Source organism: Acomys minous (genome assembly GCF_964271855.1).
Source record: "Acomys minous genome assembly, chromosome: 4".
Lineage (NCBI taxonomy): Eukaryota > Metazoa > Chordata > Mammalia > Rodentia > Muridae > Acomys > Acomys minous.
The window spans coordinates 18,242,827-18,263,378 of NC_140486.1; the positions used below are offsets into that span (position 1 = coordinate 18,242,827).

The window sequence follows — 20,552 nt, forward strand, 5'->3', positions numbered from 1 at the left end:
GGGACTTGCTGAGATAGTTGTGGGTGAAATAAGGACAGTTGGGCCTGCTGTGAAGGAACACACAGTAAAGATGGAACTTGAATACAGATTACCGTTGTGTCTTAACCAAAAGTTTGGCGAGCTCCAAGTGACTTGAATCTACACTATTCTCTATAGGCTAGTGTGTTGGGACACCTGATGCCTAGCTGACGGTGCTGCTCTGGGAGGTTACAGAGTCTTAAGGAGATGGCTTTTGGCTGGGTAAGATGGGTCACTGAAAGGCTGCAGCCCTTCTTTTGATCCAGTGCTTGGCTTCCTGGTTTAGGCTCCAAGTGAGGAACTGTGCCACAGGGTCTCACCACAGAGCTCCCCCCCACCCCCGCCTTCCAAAACTGTGGGGCAAGGTAAATCTACCCTCCCCTAAGTTGGGCCTCAGACACTTTGTCACAGTGATGAGAAAGTTAACCATGGAAAACAAGCTACAGGAAAAAGCTGTGTAGAGAATTATTGAACCTTCTCTGCCGATTAGCAAGTTTATAGTGATGTCATGTCAACTTACCCTACATCACACTAAAACTAATGGAGGCAAACCTCAAACTCTGTTTTGTTTTTCCCCAACCTCAAGGTATTTCCACTGCATTCAGACTGTCTTACCTAGAAAGAGACAACAAAATGCCTAAAATCTAGCAATGACCTATGCATGCTAAAAGACAGAGGGAAATTTTATATTGGCCCATAGCACTCTGAAAGAAGATGGCCTCAGGGGAAGCCACAAAGCCTTTCGTTTATCCTTTAATCTTCAATGAAATTGACAGGGCATGCCAAGAATTTTCCATTTTATTGCAAATCCTCTCAGAAGGCAGCAACGGGTTCTTTTTGTTTCAGCTGAACTCAATTTGGCAGCATCAACCCCGCAAGTCTACTGTGTGGAACGGCATGGAAGTACTTCCTCCTCTTGGGTCTGTAAAGTCTCTTCCAGGATTAGAGGCTTGCTGCACAACAGCATTTGAGTGCTCAAAGAAAAAAATAAAACACCTTAAAGACAATAAGCAATGTGTTCAGGAACTCAAAGGAGGTGGTCAGCAATCTATAGATTGTTTCCTTTCTATCTGGTTTTCTCCTTCGACACAGCCTACAGTCTAAGAGATTTCATGTATTTTTTTTTCAAATAATTCAAAAGAGGCATATCATTTCATGAAATGTGAAACATATATGATGTTGAAATTTGTAAGCACTACATTTAGAAAAACACATGCAGTTTGAATCTGAAACACATACAAGTCCATGTTTTGCGCGCCTGTTCCTCTGGCTGGTGGTACTGTTTTGGGGTGAGCGTGAAAGTTTTGGGCAGCAAGGAACAGCTGACAGAAGTAGGTGAATAGAGGTGAGCCTGTGAAGGTTGTTAATTGGCCCCTTTTTATACCCTTACTGCTACCTGCTCTGCCCTATTGCCACAAGCCTCTGCCACGTGCTGTTCTATCTTCCCACCATGAGGCACTGGAACCTCTCAGAAATCAGTCAAAACAGACCCTTCCACAGAACATTGTCTATGGTGACAGCAACACTTAAAGTAACTAGCACAGTGTCCATGCGTGAGGTTTTTCTGTAACGCTGCTGTGTCTGATTGTTGGCATATGGTCCTTGCTAATTTGGCATAGGTGAGCATTAACCAGAGAAGCAGTACACAGCAAGCAAAACTGAAATAATTCCTATCTGTCTATTTCTACAAAAGAGTCTGCTCCATAGCGTTGCAGGGAACAGGGGCTGTGGAAGTGGGCGAGCAGAGGCAAGCAAAGCGATCTCCAGGCTTGGGGCTGACTTCTTTTCTTCATTGCAACTCACTTCTCCACGACTTCATTGGACTGAGGGATTTTCACTTTCCTTCTTCATATCTATGCGTTTCCTCCCTGAAAAAAATGAATCTTAAAAAAAAAAAAAAGCTGTCCTTCCTCTGAGTGCCGGACAGCAGGTTACCGAGAAGAGACTTGATACCCTATGAGCATATACTGGGGGAGGAAGTCCCCCTCAGGAACAGTCATAGGGGAGGGGAATAAGGGGAAAATGGGAGGGAGGGAAGAATGGGCGGATACAAGGGATGGAATAACCATTGAGATGTAACAAGAATAAATTAATAATTTTTAAAAAAGAGGAAAAAGGGGGAAAAAAGCGCCCTGCTTTCTTAAATCTTTCCAAATCTGACAAACACACTGGACCTAAGTAATAGATCCTTAAACACATTTTCTTCTCTGCCTTTCATTCTTAGTAACAATTGCATCTTCACCTTAACTGATCTTCAGTTGCCTTCTTTCAAAAACACCATCCTCTCTGCTTACAAGTTGTAAAGGTTACAGATAATTCAAGTCTGAATTTATATACTTGTGCTATAAGGGGGACAATCCCCTGGAGATGCCACACGTGTTGTTTTTAATGGTTCATTGGAGGAGGCTATCACTGGACCAACAGACTGTGAACATCAGTTATTACCGCCCTTCCTGTTTTATAGTCCTAATAACCTCAGAAGACAAGTCATCTATAGCAAGGGAGAGAGGTCAGGCCCCTGCGGTTTAAAGCTTTACATCCAACAGCATCTATATGAAATTAAATTCCATTTCTCTTTGGTTCTGAAAAACTTCTGTGCCCAAGGTCCTGAGTTGAATAAAGAAATCACAGACAGGAAGAAGGTGGAGGCGGGAGGGATAGCAAAGTCCAACAGGCCATATGGCATTATCATCCCGAGGAAAATCCATGTTAGCATTTTATGTCAGCCAGAAGTAGATTAGACAGATAAACTTTTCAAAATAAAGCACAATCAGTTAATTAAAGTGAGGAAATGCTTTATTTGTTTTTTTTTTGCTGGGATGGATTGAAGATAGCTTATGGGCGGCATCATGCCAAGAGGAGGTATTTCCTACTTCAGGCCTTGCAAACAAAGCAGCAGGGGGTGCTGGGCAGACAGTGTTCTGGCCCCGCCATCTGCAGCCAAAGCAGATGCTTTGTCTTACCACACTGCATTTTCCCAAGAACATTCGGTGAATAAAAAGGGTTGTGTAGTTAAAAAGTTCAGAGGGAGCTCTCTTTGCTTCAAGGCCCCTGGAGATACATGACCACCACCCAGCAGATAGTCACCATGGGTGCTTCCCCGTTCAGGGCCTCAGTTGCTCTTGTGGTAGAATTTAGGTAATATTAATTATTGACAATAAGAGTCAACAGGGGGTGGTTTGTGAGTTAGTATTTTTTTTTTTTGTGTCAAGCACTTAGCAGTATAATACATAATAAATGACCTGCACTTGTTTGTCAAATGAGTAAATAAAATATGAGACAATTATCCATAATTAAAGCTGAAGAGTAGTCTGAGTGGTTTTGTCCCCATTGGGGACGAATCAGGTAATATTTGAAATAGTCTGCCCTCTGAGTTTGCTTGGGGACATTTGACACTGGTAAATTATGGTAGCCATTGCTAAGGTATCAGTGACAACATATCCAAACAATGATGCTAACAACAGCTTACAGTCTACAGAGCAATGTATACACATTGCGGTGCATTATCTTATCCGTGGGATAAACCAACACACCGAGGGACCAGGATGATGCAATTAAACCCACTTCACTGCTTCAGGACCCGAGAAGATCCACCTGTGACCACCCCCCCCTCCAAATTTGCAGGCTGGAGTCCTAGTCCCCGGGATCTCAGAACATGACCGTCTTTGAAATAGGGTCACCGTATATAGTATATATGCACATAGTATATATGTTAAGTGACGCCTTTGCCATGGCGCAGTACAAGCACAGGCTGCACCCCAGCTGTAGATAGCTTTATGTGTAAGAAGGCTTGAGGGGTCATAGGAACAAGGACACATGAAGACGAAGGTACACATCGATGCCCCTACCAGCCAAAGAATACCAAGGATTTGCCTCAGACTTCCATACTTCAGAACAGCAAGAGGACAAATTTCTGTTAGCCACTCAGCTGGTGGTTCCAGATTAGAGTCGCTGTAGGACTAAAACACAGGTCAGTTTACAGTCGAGGAACATTAATGAGCATTTCCTTTCTTTACCTTACTGTCGATTCATCCTTCTTGTAGGAGCTATTTCCTGAACGTTGCTGTGCTAGCAGCTGCGTCTACAGGGCCAGCCTCTAAAGCCTACTAGGCAGGACTTTGAGTTCAGGAAGGCAGGCAGAGGGGAGTAAATGAACACAACATGTTTGGGGGGCAGGGTAAAGACTAAAGAAGAATGGGGGAGCCCCGTGAAAGAAGTGCTGCTTGGAATAAACCTGAAGGAAGGCAACCCAGGAGGGCCCCACTGGAGAAAAGTCTGGATTGGAGGAAACCCCTGTGGCCTACCAGGAGAGGATTCCAGGCTAAGGGGGAGAGGGGCAAAGCGGGATTTGCTGGTTCTGAGAGCAGTATGGCAGACAGCACAGTGCAGCTGATACTGTCTACCCAGGGGACGACCTCCCCCAGATTGACATTTCCATTTAGCTTCAATCTTGAAAGAAAAAAACTCTTTCACAAATCCACCAAAGGAGGGAGCCCGGCATGCCGAGCACTGCTTACTTAGCATTCAGAAGCAGGAGGTCCGGCAGTGGTGGCCATCGCCTCCCCGAGGGACCTCACCTGCTCTTCCCCGGTCCCAATCTCACAGAATTAGCTGCCCAGGGACCCTCTCACTTTCCAAATCTAGTTTTTCAACTTCCCTATCACTTCTATGGGTCAATTCCACACCCTTACCGCAGACTCTTATTCAATTATAGCAGTCTGTAAGCAGGAACCCAGACTGGTTTGGCCACATTTTCTGAGTTCTTCTCTCAGAATCTATCAACTGCCAATAGCTCCTCAGGAACACATGCGGCCTGAAGAGCATCTACCTCATCTACACCAGGACTAATTGAATTATTTCTTAATGTTTAGTACAGGGAACAGCAGGGAAAGGGAGGGCTAACCTGAAGGAAGGTGGTATAAAACACACACACACACACACACACACACACACACACACACACACACACGCGTGCGCTATTATCTCACAAACCAGCATAAAATCAGTAACTGAAGGGATAGTACAAGACATGTGAAATGAAATAAGAGAAGAGAATACTAAGAGTCAAAGGATTAAGCAAGAATAGAAGCTGGAGTGGAGGGAAAGAGGGAGTAGAAAGTGAGTTAGGCAAACTCGGAAAGTGTGGAAGAGCCTTATGAAAATCCAGGGGTTATAAAATTGATTTCAAAATTCAATTTCAAAAATAAACAAGAAGATTGTGAATGGAGCTAATATTGGTATTGCTCAGGGAGGGCCCAGAGGTCCCCAAAACAAGACAGGCTACTGTTAACTGTCATTGTGCTTTGTAACCCCCCTTAACTACATGGTAAGGCCCTATTGCTGAACACACCACACACTCAACTTCTGAACACAGAGAAGTCAGTTATAAACCAACCAGGACACTTGCTCTCTTTTGGGAACCATTCTGTGTTAAGGGCGTGGCGTTGGTATGTTTCCCTTGCTCCAGTACAGAATAGAGTTTCCTTTTTTTTTTTTTTCATTATTTAGAGAATACTTTATTAGTTTTTATAATCAAACCCACATAGATAAGACCTTACATATTTAATACAGTGTGTTACCCCTGTTCAAAAGGAAAAATATACAGCGTAGAGCTATATTCATACACATATGAGTAGCACTAATTGGACATTATGGTTATTGAGATTTTTTTAAATGGCATGAAATTGAGGTGTGTGTGTGTGCGTGTGTGTGTGTGTGTATGTGTGTGTGTGTGTGTGTGTGTGTGTGTGTGTGTGAGAGAGAGAGAGAGAGAGAGAGAGAGAGAGAGAGAGAGAGAGAGAGAGAGAGAGACATGTGGGAAGATCATTATTTTATGGCATACATGAAGGATACTCTCTCAAAAAATAATGCTTTCCATTTAAGAAGGAGAAGGAATCAGGATATGTTGAACTTCATAATATGCCAGGAAACCATGCTCCCTATACACTTTACTATTTCTCAGAAAGGTTAGTGTTATAAATAATGTTTTACAAATGAATAAGGAAAGCTCAATAACACTAACAAAAAACCAGCTCATTCATTCTAGCCCCGGATTCAACCCTATGACTCCACTCTCTCCTCCCATGATCCTGCTGGCTCTTTCCCGAAGTTCTGCTGGTTCCCTCTCTCTTCTCCAGGGTGCCCTCTGGCCATCTGCTACATTCTAAAAGAAGTTCTAAGTCTCTCTGCTTGGGCCCAGATAGTTTAGAAATAAAGTCACTCATTCAATAGCAACAGCGAACTCGCGAGGTGAGCTCCCAGATTAATGACCTGGGAGTCTTAGCAGCTGCTGTGGTCAAAGCAGATCCAGCCTGTGAACAGGGGCAATGTGACCCTGGGGCTTAAAGACCAGAGATGTGGACTCACCTGTGCTGTCTACAAGATTTTTCCTCCACTTCCTTATCAGGTGGAATTATTTAAAATTATTTAAACTCCCAAGTACTTAGTTTCTTCATGTAAAATAAATGCAAGTGAAAATGTGTATTTCTACATAGCTCTGTGAGAACGGAATGAAACAGTGAAGCATAAAGGCTTATAGAGTATCGGACAAGATGAAAATTAAGTGAATACTAAATAATAATATGTACGTTCACAACATTCACATACTGGGCTTCAGTGGAGTATGGCAGGTGTGCTCTCTGTCCATCCCACATCCGTTCAGCCTATTATTTCTGTTCTCCACTTACCGCAGACCCCCAAAGCATCAGGAATGAAAGAAAGATTATGACCCTTCTAAAACTGAGTGTCAAGACTAACATTTCTTCCTGCAAGTTGCTTGCCTTGAGCATTTATTATAGTGACGGGAAAGCTGACAAATACACCAACCAAAAGTATGATTTTTTTTTTCAGGGAAGAAGATATAACAAGAAGCAATGTGAGTGCTAAACCACAGTTGATGATAGATAGCATCCCTATCCTCCTCTCTTTGCAAATTTCTTGAGTCATTCTAGAAAATATTTTCAGAGGAAATAGGTCAGGAATTTACCAACTAACCGTAGCCTTTTAGATTGGTCCTAAAGCATTGAGATGTAACAATAACACAGTTGTACATATGAATGCAGAATGCATAGTGTTGGATAATGGGTAACGGTGTGGCAGTGTCCTGCGCAGTCAAACATGAACAGTCCCATGCAGAAATCCTACTCCTAGCCATTCACCCAAGAGAAACTATGATGTCTGTTTTACCAGTCTGGGTGCAGATGTTCGCAGCTCCCATATGATCAAGATGTCCGTCAGTAGGTGAGCAGGACTCAGCAATCCAAAGGCACAGGTAGCTTTTGGATCTGGGATGTTCCCTAAAGGTCTTTAAGGTAAGGTCTTGGTCCTCATCCAGCTACAGGGGGCATACTGGAGCCTTTAAAATGTGGAGCTTATAGGGAGTCTTTAAATGCTGTAGCTTTGTCCTTGAAGGGGAGTTTGGGACACCCAGCACCTTTCTCTTCCTTTCTTTTGCTACCTGGTTGTGAGGTAAACAGGTTTGCTCTGCTGTGTGCTTCTACCCCGAGGTCGTGCTCTCTCACCAGCCTAGCAGCAACCAGGTGATCTGAGACAGAAACCCTCAAAATGGAGAACCAAAGCTTTCTGGACTGCACACAGACCCGTGGTGTCTTAGGTCTGGCAGTGCAGGAAGGCTGTCTGTGAAAGGAATATGAGAAACAGTTTCACACCGTGGTGTGGTGTGGCTCCTAGGATTGCAATCTCTTGCCAAGGCTTACTATACTCTACACTGAAAAGATTAATTGCAATCTTCTTTTTACTCCAACCATAATAATACCCAGTATCCTATGGAGGTGGGGAGGGGAGGGAAGGACAACTATAATTTTAAAATGCAAGGATCTTTAATGGGTTGTGAGAACTGAAGCAACAGCTGACTGGATTCGTTTTCCTTCGTTACAATCATTGGCCACACTGGCTTGGGAGGGAGTTTATTGGGATGCCTGTCTTGACCTCAGTTCAAGCTCCCACACTCCCTGTAAAACAGGAGCTGGACATAGTAGTGCACATTCGTGGTGCCAGAACAGGGAAGGAAAAACAGGAAGATGCCTGGGGCTTGCTGGTCAGAGAGCTTAGCCTATTGTTCCAAGACAGTAAGAGTAAGAGTGCTATCTAAGGTTGTCTTCTGGTTTCTATATGCATATAGATAGCATGCATAGGGTCCCTCATACATGCCTACACCCACCATACATGTAAACACACACACACACACACACACACACACACACACACACACACACACCCCTGATGACAAGAAAGTATATGTAGCAAAACCCTAAAATTAAAAAGGTCAGAGTCACAGAGCAGGCCACCGTGCTGCCAATAGCTAGACTAAAGCATGGAATGAAGCACTGATATGTAGAAAGCCACGGGTCTATCCAGTGTGGTGACAGAGACGAGGCAAGCCCTCTAAGAATTTCAAGAAAGTTAATCATTGGTTTTCCCTGGATGCCCACCTGCCATGCTGACCAGGGAGGCAGTTGGATGATTGTCACTCTCCCTCTATCCTCCAAATCCAAATCCCCCAGTCTCATCCCCAGCTCTGCAGCAGATCGCCTGCTGTGGCCCCTCTTCTTCTGGAAACTCATCTCCAGAGGATCCCGCTGATCTTCTGCAGCCTTCATCGCCACCCCATGCCTTTGGCTCAGCTGCCAACTCCCACTGCCATTCTCTGGAGACTCTCTGGCCACCTCAGCCAGGGAACCAAGAAGCCAACGCCCTGACCATCTGCCTTCTCCCCCAGCTCTGTAGTTTACCACCTGCTGGGGCTCTCTTCCCTCTCTGTCCCCACTCCCAGGGGTCTACACAGATACCGGTGGCACAGCTGGCTGTCCTCCGCCTGTGGACTCAGGAGCCTCCGACTCCCCTTGCTGCATCAAAGCTTCTGGCTCTTCTCAATGCTTTCCTTGTCCTGCAGATCGTTCAGTCAATCTGTTCAGGGCCTGGAGCTGCCAGGACCTTTCTTTCTGTTACTATCCCTGGCTCCTTTCTGTACCATAAAGATGCCTGGCTTCCCCCAAAACAGCATCCTACTTAGACCCAAATAATAATAGAAAGACACCAGAGAGAAGCAGGTGCCTGGTGTGGGCAGTACGGACTCGCGTTTTGTAACTTTTTAAACCTTCACGAAGTTGGATAAAACAAAAGGCGCTCCTGAGATCAGTCCGGGTCTAATCCAGGAGCTTCAGGCAGCTCCCTTGACATTTCAGACAGAAAAACTGAGCTGTCCATGAGAATACATCCAACATGGAAAATAATATTACTTTACTGTGGGTTATCTTGTTCTCAATTGTAAGGTATTTTTCAGAAATCTCTTGCATTCTAAGTTGCCAAAAAGAAGACCTCATGCTATCTTACTGTTTGTGTTTTCGACAGTGGGAACTTTGGTCTGAGTATCAACAGAAAGGCACTCTGAGACATTGTCTTCTCTCGGGTCCTCAGGACCCATGGACTCTTTTATAAGAGTTTCAGTTCAAATACAGAAAAACTCTTTAAGCATTAGTCATCGACCAGGCACAACCCTCCTCCAATGGCGTCCATTGCAGCAGCACAGTTTCTTCAATTCCTAACAGTTATCCCCAAACGTCACTGCGTTTGCAATGTTAGGATGTTCTTATTTGATTTCCTAGACAGTTTCACGCAGAAAATTCCACTGTTTAACACAATGCGGTGATAAATTCTTTTTTTTCTCTTTTATTAATTTATTCTTGTTACATCTCAATGGTTATCCCATCCCTTGTATCCTCCCATTCTTCCCTCCCTCCCATTTTCCCCTTATTCCCCTCCCCTATGACTGTTCCTGAGGAGGATTACCTCCCCCTGTATATGCTCATAGGGTATCAAGTCTCTTCTTGGTAACCTGCTGTCCTTCCTCTGAGTGCCACCAGGTCTCCCCCTCCAGGGGACATGGTCAAAGGTGAGGCACCAGAGTATGTGAGAAAGTAATATCCCACTCTCCACTCTACTGTGGAGAGTGTTCTGTCCATTGTCTAGATCTGGGTAGGGGTTTAAGGTTTACCACCTGTATTGTCCTTAAGGCTAAATTTTGGAAAGTGGGCTAGGAGTGCAGCTAAGCCGTTCTGTGCTTTCCTAGCATGCACAAAGTCCTCTGTTTGGTCCTCAGCACTGCAAAAAACCGGACACCATGGTGCATGCCCATACCAATACATACAGAACCAAGGAGCTTGGGAGATGGCGCGAAGAATGAAATGCTGCTGCAGACTGCGGGGACCAGCGGTTGACCTCTAGCACCCATGGCAGTGCTGTGCAGCCAGGACAGCCTCGGGGAATTTCAGTGCACAGGTGACAGAGATGGAGGAGCTAGAGCAAGAAGTTAGCTGGACTGGCTGATCTGGCAAGCTCTGCATTCAACTGAAAAACCCCGCCTTCATATATAAGGAGGAGAGTGGCAGAATACCTGGTGTGAGTCTCTGGCCTCCACACCCGTGTGCGCACACATGCAAAGACATTTACACGCCACAGACAGAATCATACACACACATGTATGTGTGTGTGTGTGTGTGTGTGTGATAAAATATTTAAAACAGTCTCATCAAATGGAATGGATATTGGTTGACCATAAAACAGAACCAACTGGGCTGGAGAGATGGCTCAGAGAGATGGTTAAGAGCACTGGCTGCTCTTGCAAAGGTCCTGAGTTAAATTCCCAGCAACCATATGGTGGCTCACAACCATCTATGTGATCTGGTGCGCTCTTCTGGGGTGCAGGTGTACATGCAGGCAGAATATTGTGTACATAATAAATAAATAAAACTTAAAAAAAACCCCGACCAACCACAGGTACATTCTTCAACCTAAATGAACCTCAAAATATTTATTCTATGTAAAAGAAGCCAGATGTTAAGGACCAAACATTGCTTGATTCCATTAGTTTGAAATGTCCAGAAAGACGTCTACACAGACAGAAAGTAGATGAGAAGTTCCCAGGGCCTGGAGACGGGGACTGCAAATGTTCAGGGATGGTGACGTGATTGGACATTGGACTGTGGTGACCACTATGCAGTTCAGCGTATTTACAAACTGCTCAACTATACACTTGGATATGTTTTATAGTGTCTTGATTTCACCTCCAATAAAGCTGTTTTCAAGGAAACTGAATAAAAGCAAGAATAACTTGAACAAAGATGATTTCCCCCTATGGGGAATCACAATAATTGTTGATGTGTTTTTAACTTAAAGGAAAAGAAATAATTATTGGATAGGATTTTCTTAAATTTAAATTTTGTGTTCATATCTCCCTCCAAAATCAGTGCTACTCAAGGCAACACATTTAAACGTCAGCTATTTTTTCACAAATCTAACAACTGATTCTCTAGTTTTAATAGTTCCAGGTTAATAATATTAAACCTAGAATTCATAATTCCTAAGTTTTTCCCCAATCTACATGAAATAGAACAGCACTAGCCTAAAAACATGGAGTTCTTCTCTAAGTTGTAGATAGTTAGACATGAGGTGAAATCCTGTCGGAAAGGCATTTATCTTATTCATGACACGTGCTTATTGGTGTGTTTCCTGATACATGATTGTACGAAGCCCCGAAGGACTCCAATATAACCAGACAGCAATGTGTCCTCTTGTGCCTTCAGCACGGAACACGGTGCCAAGCAGGAGCACCATCAATACTGATTTAAGGACTGTGTGATCTCGTCCACAGGCTCACAGTTGCTTCAAGTGTGTCCTAGAACTGAACGCACAAACACAACTGAAAATCAACATTTGTTTTCTAAAACCATGCAGAGGGCCGATCTTGTGCTTAGCAAATCTGAATTTATTTTAGCAGGTTATTAAATTAATCAAACCAAGCACTGTTGGTGCCTAATAGGAACTACAATCTGAATGAATCTGCATGCCCTTAGAGGACATTTTTTTTGTTGTTCAATGAAATGTTTCAATCAATGGATGGTCATCTCAATTGGATGTACCTGTCTCTGCTCAAAATATTTGAATGTACAACTATAAACACTTTTCAATTCTCTTTAAAAATGTTTCTCTTTATCATCAAGTATTTGAAGCAGACAATTTAAGGCTTCTGCAGAATCTAGCTTATATTTTTAAGCATTTTTGGGGAAAAAAAAGTGGATTGCAACCCAAGTCCACTGTTGGAACACATTTGATACAGCCAAGCTAAAAAAATGATAGTATGTGGATCTATTCAGGCTGCAGTCCCTATTAGTAAGTTACCAAATGGTGCCTGTGTTTGTTTCAGATTCTTTTCAGTTAGGGCAGAGCATCAGTTTATTTTGAAAAGAACAGATTGAGAATCTTATTAAGTCTGCCTGGGTCCTAGGACACGAAGTATCATACAGTGCTCTCCCCTGCCTAAGACACAAATACTTCATCTTCTTTCCGCTCTCTCATCCCTTCCCCCTTCCTCTGCATGGAGCTGGAGGGGCAGAGCGCAGACGAGCAACACTTGAACAACAGCACCAATTGTACACGGGTACTGGGTACCTGACACTCAGGCCCAGCTCAAGTTTCCAGAAAACAAGTCTTAGGGTAGAGCTGAATATTTAATGGTATCGAGTAAATTCGGCAGGCTAGATCACCTTTCACCATTCCTAAACTTCCTATTTGTCATTGCTAAATTTCATCTAAGCCAGCTAGCTAATCTTTATATAGCACAAAAGGAAGGGGCCGGGGCGGGGAGCACTTCATCCTTCGAAAAAAACAACAACTGTGATTTGATGGTGGGACTTCGGTTATGTCCTGAGCTGCAGGCATGCTCTATGCTCCTAAGGTTATGCTCACTGTTTTTCCTTCTGAAAGAGGCTGAAAATTCACTACCACGACGATCCACTCTAGCACCCAAACTGCCCCTGCAGGTGATAACTGGTCACTGGCAAAGCTGCCACAGGCCCCAGTCCGCATTGAAGAGCAGGAAAACTGCTTGGCAGCAGGCTGTTCCCTCACTGTACGTGCAGCTACGCTACTCTGCGCAAGCAACTAACACTACTACTCTGGTCTTCGCTGCTAAACATCGTGTAAGCAGGAATGCAGCCCCAGGGAGATTGCAGAGTTTTCTGGGTTACTTTCCTCTGGGGCCACTGAAACAGGCAGACGCACCACGTCTTAGGACTTTTGACTAAGGGACTGGACAGCAGCTACAGCCGAAAGAAACTATCAGGTGTGTGTGCACTGCGGAAAATTACTTTGTAGGAGAATGGCAACTTTTTCTCTTCCTTGACACTTCTGAACCCCAGAAAAAAGGCTCAAAGAAACACTTTCTTCACCTTTCCAAGACTCTCCCCCGCCCCCCTCTATCGCAGGAAAGTTCCAGGGCGCAAAGCTGCGCTGGGTGACCCGCTCCAAGGTCACCTGGAGTTCCCTCACCTGGCGGGCCTTAAGTGCTGTCCAGGGTTCGCTTACCTTGGAGGGCGCTCAGCGGAAGGCCCCGCCTGCTGCAGCTCCGGGGGCGATCAGGCAGTGAGCCCAGGGTGGAGTTCCCAATTGGTGCAGTTTGGCGACAGAAGGCTGCTAGTGCTCAGTTAGGCGGGGCGCAACCAGGGCAGAGTCCGGTGCTCAGCGGCCACTGGGAGGAGCCTAGGCTGTCCAATGCCTGCGATGCTTGAGACTGTGCATAAAGACCAGAGAGCCTGTCCTGGGAGAGAGGGTCTAGCTGAGCACTGGCCCGCATGAGGAAGTTCTACCTGCACCCTAAGTCCACAAGCTCCTGCTTCGCCTCTCCCTCTCCCTCTCCCTCTGCCTCCCTCCCTCCCTCCTCTCTCCCCTCCCTCTCCCCCTCTGCTTTTCAGAATTTTCCATCGAAGCCAACAATTCCAACACATTGGAAGAAAATGGTATTTTTCACAACAAGTTGATTTGTATGGATTATGGCCCAGTTTGGAGATGTGAAAGCTGATCGCTTTATTTCAGAATTTCATATTTTTATCAAAGCAAAAGAAACAATTACTTTCAATAATCAGGCACTCTTATAAAATTGATGAAGACCAGCGACATGCTTTGACGAGCAGAGGTACCTGTGTGCCCACATCCCACAAGATGACAGCAAGGAAGTGATTCCCGAGAGCTGTTTTCTGGGCTGCACAGACATACTCAGCACACATATTTACACACACACACACACACACACACACACACACACACACAATTAATGAACTAATTCATTTATTTAAAAATAAACTAATGGAAATTATCTTTGCCAAGAAAGAGCCAGGAGGTGAAAGAAGTAAAAACGATATGCTTAAAGTGATGGTTCTCAATTAATTTTCTGTTTGCTCATCTGCAAGGCTCTGCTAAGTTCATACATGCACGCTTGTAAAAAGGAAAAAAAAAAATCCCCACCCAAAGATAGCCGTGGATACTTACTCCCGGCTCAAACACAGAAGTTCAGACGCTACCACCCACGTGTTGTTTTGCTTTGGTTAGCTCGTGTTTACTTTGCCAGTCTGTTGGATAAACAGCACACTTCCTCCCCTTGGCGTGGGTTTCACTCAGCCTTTGGCGCCACCTTACTGACTAGGATCCCTCCACCCTCTTTCTGGCCAGACTCTCCAAGGAGTAACTCTACTGCTCCTTGACCCAGGATGTGCCAGGAAACAATAATGAGCAGCTGGCAGAGGGAACTGACTTCCTACTTCACAAAGGCTTTTTGACTTTATATTTAAATGCCATCAGTTTTTCTATAGAGTAAATGTTTATCTCCCCGATACCCAATTGAGTTTCAAAGGACCAGCATCATTTAAAAGTGGGCCCTTTCAGCTAGTGTCACCCCCCATATCCTCCCAAGAGCCTACCCTGTCCCAGGTTTCCAGCTTGTCCCAGAGATGTCCTCCACCTTGGCATCCCTTGTCTATTCCAGCCCTCTCGCCTCCAGCCCCAGCTCTCCCCACATCTGACCCCCACCCTTGTTCCCTCCCCACAGCCTTTCCCACCCAGCTCTGTCTCTTCATCCACTTTCCTTTCTGAATGAGATTCAAGCATCCTCCCATAGGTCTTCCTTGTTACTTAGCTTCTTTGGGTCTGCACACGCCTTTAATTCTAGCACTCGGGAGGTAGAGGCAGGTGGATTGCTGTGAGTTCGAGGCCAGCCTGGTCTACAAAGTGAATCCAGGACAGCCAAGACTACACAGAGAAACCTTGTCTCAAAAACAACAACAACAACAACAACAACAACAAAACAAAACAAAACAAAACAAAACAAAAAAAAACAAAAACCAAACCAAAACAAAAGAAAAATCCACTTATAATTATGCACATACCATTCATGTCTTTCTGTGTCTTGGTTACCTCACTCAGGATGATACTTTCTAATTCATACGTTTGCATGCAAGTTTTATGATTTCCCTTGCTTTTAATAGCTGAGTAGTATTCCATTGTGTAAATGTACCACATTTTCTTTATCTATTCTTCAGTTGAGGGACATCTTGGTTTTTTCCAGTTTCTAGTTATTACAAATAAAGCTGCTATGAATATAGCTGAGCAAATGTCTTTGGTGGAGCATCTTTTGGGTGGGACATGAAGACTGGAGTGGTCACCTCCTTAACCAAGCAGGACTTCCAGTGGAGGGAGAGGGACACCACCTCACCCAAAAAACATCTGACCCAAAATTTACCCTGCCTACAAGATGTAGAGGGATAAATATGGAACAGAGATGGAGAGAATGGCTAAACTAATGCCTGGTCCAATCTGAAACCCACCCCACAGGAGAAAGCCAACCCCAACAGGATTAATGATATTTTGCTGTGCTTGCAGACAGGAGCTCAGCTTAACTGTCCTCTGAGATACTTCACCCAGCAGTAGATCAAAACCGATGCTGAGATCCACCGCCAAACATTAGGCAGAGCTCAGGGAGCCTTGTGGAAGCGTGTGTATATGGGGGTGTGTGTGTGTGAAGATAGAAGGACCCAGTGAGGATAAGAACTCCACAAGAAGACCAACAGAGTCAACTAATATAGGCCCATGGGGCCTTACAGAGACTAAAGCACCAACCAAAGACCATGCATGGACTGTACCTAGGCCCCCTATGCAGATGTACCCAAAGGGCCACTTGATTTTCATGTGGGTTCCCCTAGTAAGAGGAGCCAGGAGAGTGGCTATCTCTGACAAGGACTCTGTTGTATGCTTTCAATCACTTACCCCTGGCTAGGCTGCCTTGCCAGGGCACTGTTGAAGAGGATGTGCTCAGTCCCCATGTGACTTGATGTGCTAGAGTGGGTTGGAGGAAAGTGGGGTGCCGTTCTCTGAGGGGTATGGGGGGGGAGATAGAGGGAAGAGGTAGAGAGGGTGGGACCAGGAGAGGAGGAGGAAGGGGGCTGCGATCAGATGTAAAGTGAATGAATACATAGACTTAATGAAAGGGGACATCTTTCTTAAGCAGTTAGGTCTTGGAGACCTGAAGGCTTGGGGTCCTTATTAGAAGAAATAGAGAGGGGATCAGTCATACAAAGGAAAAAGAGGGAGGGTCTCACATGCCACAGCTGTGTGCGCTTCGATCCTCAACTTCCCAGTCTTTAAAGCATAAGAAATGAACATTGATTATTTAGCCAGTTAAATATAAACCTACGGTATTTTCTTATCAGACCGATTACGGTGATGTCCCCAAAGGAATCAGCAAAGTCAGATATATGAGTAAGAGTCTGTGTACTTTCCTAAACCCACACTTTCCTGGGTGTACATTCTATGAGCTGCCAACAAGTCCAGTCCACCTGGAACAAAGGACACTGGCTGCAGGAAAGTCAGGAAGAGGGACAATCTGCAGAAGGACCCAGAAATGGCTTATGGTAATCTTTGGACCATCTCTGTCTGTGAGGAAAAGATGAAAAGAATCATTAGAGGACCTGAGGCCATCATCTTTGTTATAAGTTCACGAGCAAAAACACTTGTCAAGTGTTTAGGAACAATAAACACGTTGCTCTGTGTACACAAGTTGGTCTGAACAGGTAATTCTTTTATATATGACTCCTGTCACATCACAGATGCAGAAACCATGACATAAGCAAGAGGCCTGTTCAAAATATGTACCTACTGGGTGAGCAAAAGAGCTGCTGGCCACAGTGAGCCATACAGATGTCAAGCAGCTGAGCACGTGCTCCAGATGCCAGTGTATGCTGCACTCTTAGGAAACGAGCTGTGCAAGGCTAAGGATGCATGCCAATGGCAAGATGCCTACTTAGTATGCACAAGGCCTGATCTCGATTCCAAGCACCACAAAAACAAACACACTGTCACCACAACAATGTCGTACATGTGCAAATCTGATTTTTCTACCAGAAATGTCATTTCAAAACACAGTGGTATATGCAGTTATCTGAACTTAGTAAGTTCTGTTCTCGATGGGCTTTTTTTTTTTTTTTTAATGATTACGGCCTTGGCTTTCCCCTATGGTTATAGCTAAAGTATTAACTCTCACTTCCCTCTGCACTGTGAGCCTGTGTCATAGTTTCTACAAGACTCATTGGCTGATTAAAGCCTGTGTGTTTATGGAGAGATAGGCTGTTAAAATCACGGAGTCCAATTATCTGGACCCATCTTTATCCTCTTGGTAACCATTCTTTGCTCAACTTCGTGGCCCAGCATTCATCCTTGCGCTAGTAGGTAAATCTTTTTACAGCACACCAATAATGCTGTAGCTTTCACTAACCAACAGGTTAGGAATGTCATCAGATAACACCTGAGGCCCATAATAGGAACTGCCCTGCTTTGTTGTAACCTGCCTATGTGACATTCTTACCAAGGTATTTTAAATACCTTTTTAAAAGAAAACTCTATTTCCGGGTATATGCCTATTTGTGGACATATGAGTGCAGTGTGTTCAGAGGCCAGAGGAAGTGAACAATCCTCTGGAGCTGGAGTTACAGGATGTGAGTCTCCTGAGGAGAATGCTGGAACCCACCTGTGGTCCTTTAATAGAGCACACTGTGCCGTTACCTGATGAACCACCTATCCAGTCTCACCAATGTTTATTCTTTCTTTTTATCTATTCTCTCATACAATACATCCTGACCACGACTTCCTTGTCGCCACTCCTCTCAGTCTCTGCCTGCCTTTCCCCTAGACCCACTCCTCTATTTTTCTTTAGAAAAGAATAGGCCTCAAAGGGATACCAACAGAACACAGAATAACAAGATGCTGGAAGGCCAGGCACAAACCCTCATATTGAGGCTGGAAAAGGCCACCTAGTAGGAGGAAAAGAGACAAACCCACTCCCATTGTTAGGAGTCCCACAGAAACCCCAAGCCAAACAAGCACAGTATGTTTGCAGATGGCCTAGCGCGGACCGGTGCAGGCTCCCTGGTTGCTATGAACCCTGCTTAGTTAATTCTGTGGGCCATGTTCTCCTAATGTCCTTTACCCTTCTGGCTCCTACAATCCTTTCTCTCCTTCTTCTGTGGGGCTCCCTGAGCTCTGCCTAAGTTTCGGCTGTGGCTTTCTGTGTCTACTCCCATCATCCTCCCGAGAACACCCCTCTGAGGACAGTTGGGCTAGGTACCGGTCTCTGTGTATAGCAGAACATCACAGGAATAATTTCATAGACTGTTTGGAGGAGGGATGTGAGCCTCAGAATAAGGCTACAGGAAGGTACATTAAAGTTTGCTGGCTAACCTAGAGCTTACAGCCCAAGACTACTGTCTTTATTACCTCGTGGTTGGACTCTTTCCCTTTGTCTTTACGATCTTCAGAGGATTTCAATAGTACTTTTGCAGCTCTCTTATTCCTTAATAGAATGAAGTCTAACAGATTCTGAAGCTCAACTTTCTTTTGGTTCTGTTATTTTGTTTTTGTTTTTGGCTTGTGTGTGTGTGTGTGTGTGTGTGTGTGTGTGTATGTGTGTGTGTGTGTATTCCCATGAGTGGGGACATGTTGTTTGTGATTGTACATACATGAACTTGCATTCTCCTGTAAGGGCACAAATTTGACATTGTGTGTGTTCCTTGAACTCTCTCTACTTCGTTTGTTGAGACAAAGTGTCTTAGGGTTTTATTGCTGTGAAGAGACAATATAACCGAGGCAACTCTTATAAAGGAAAATATATACTTGGGTCTGGTTTAGAGTTTCAGAGGTTTAGTCCATTTTCATCATGGCAGGAAGCATGGTGAAGTGCAGGCCAACATGGTGCTGATAAAGAAGCTGAGAGCTCTCCATCTAGATCGGCTTGCAGCAGATCTTCCTGTAACTGTGTGAGACACTGAACCTGGGCTCCAGCTTCTGAGCCCACCCCCACAGTGACACACTTCCTCCAACAAGGTCACACCTACTTCAACAAGGCTAAACTCTTTATAGTGCTACTCCCTATGAGTCAAGCATTCAAACATATGAGTCTATGGGGACCATCCCTATTCAATCCACCACGGAAGCCAAGAGTCAATTCTGAAACCAAATATGTTCTGGAAAGACAGGAGCCTACCCTAGATGTCCTCTGAAAGACTCCACTCATCAGGGGATAGAAACAGAGACTCACAGTCAACCTTTGGGCAGAGCTCAAGGAGTATGATGGAAGCTTGTGGGATTAGAAGGACCCCGAAAAGACTGGATCTCCATAAGGAGACCAATAGAGCCAACAAATCTGGGCCCAGGGGGACCAGTGGAAACTGATGCACCAACCAAGGACCATGCAAGGAGAGGACCTAACCCCTGCTCAGATGTAGTTGATGGGCAACTTATTTTCATGTGGGTCCCCTTATTAAGGGGAGCAGGGCTGTCTCAGCCATGGACTCTGTTGTCTGGTCTTCAATCACTTCCCCATGGTGAGGCAGCCTTGCCACAGAGGAAGAGAATGCAGGCAGCCCTGATAAGACTTGATAGGCTGAGGTCAGTTGGTAAGGGAGGAAGGCTCCCTCTTTCTGAGGACTAAGGAAAGGGGTTGGAAGGAAGAGAGAGGGAGTGTGGAACTGAGAGGAGACAAAGGAAGGGGTTACAATCAGGATGTAAGGTGAATAAATTTTTAAAAATAAATTTAATTTTTAAAAAGACAGTGTCAAGTTATTCCTGTGGTGACAGAACAAAGGTAGTCATCAAGCAAAACACTTTCACAGTACATTGCTGGAAACATCCGGAAACTGGGTAACAGCAAATCAGAGAAATGAGGCCTTCTCTGATGACATTCTCTAGGGATCTGTGTGTATATTCCAAGGGAGTTTTCCTAGTATTCACGAGGACATGAGGTCATACTCAGAAGAGGGGCTAAGATAATTCAAAATGATTTGTGTCTGGACTTGTAACATTCCAACTCAGGACAATCAATCAGCCATATAATATGTTTAACTAGATGAAGCATTTGGTTTTGAGAACTTCAGGTCACATCATAAGTTGACTGCCATTGAAATGGATCTCTCTCTCTCTCTCTCTCTCTCTCTCTCTCTCTCTCCCATTTCTTTTCACCTCTCTCTCCCTCTCCCTGCCCTCTCTGTCTGTCACTCTCTCAGACTTAGTAATTATGCAGTAGTGACTTCTGTTGGAGATACAGTCAACAGGGACTATGGTGTGACAGGCCCTTAGAATAGAAACTCCAGTGGGAAGTACCATGACTCATGCCTCTAGCACAAGGCAAACAAAGAGTGGGG

At 44.7% G+C, this 20,552-nt stretch overlaps 1 protein-coding gene across 8 annotated transcripts in view; it reads right to left on the bottom strand.

The window, feature by feature from the left end:
- CCDC68 (coiled-coil domain containing 68) overlaps window positions 1–20,552 on the bottom strand; it is a 74,496-nt gene that overhangs the window by 22,008 nt on the left and 31,936 nt on the right. For 4 of the 8 annotated variants that reach the window (XM_084779071.1, XM_084779069.1, XM_084779064.1 and 1 more), the window contains exon 2: window positions 13,399–13,630. The exons of 1 other annotated variant lie outside the window; for it this stretch is intronic. The gene's annotated coding sequence lies outside the window, so the exon portion shown is untranslated. Of the gene's footprint in view, window positions 1–3,866; window positions 3,950–13,398; window positions 13,654–20,552 lie in introns of those variants that run through there. 3 more of the 8 variants (XM_084779072.1, XM_084779068.1, XM_084779065.1) reach the window with 3 other exon arrangements.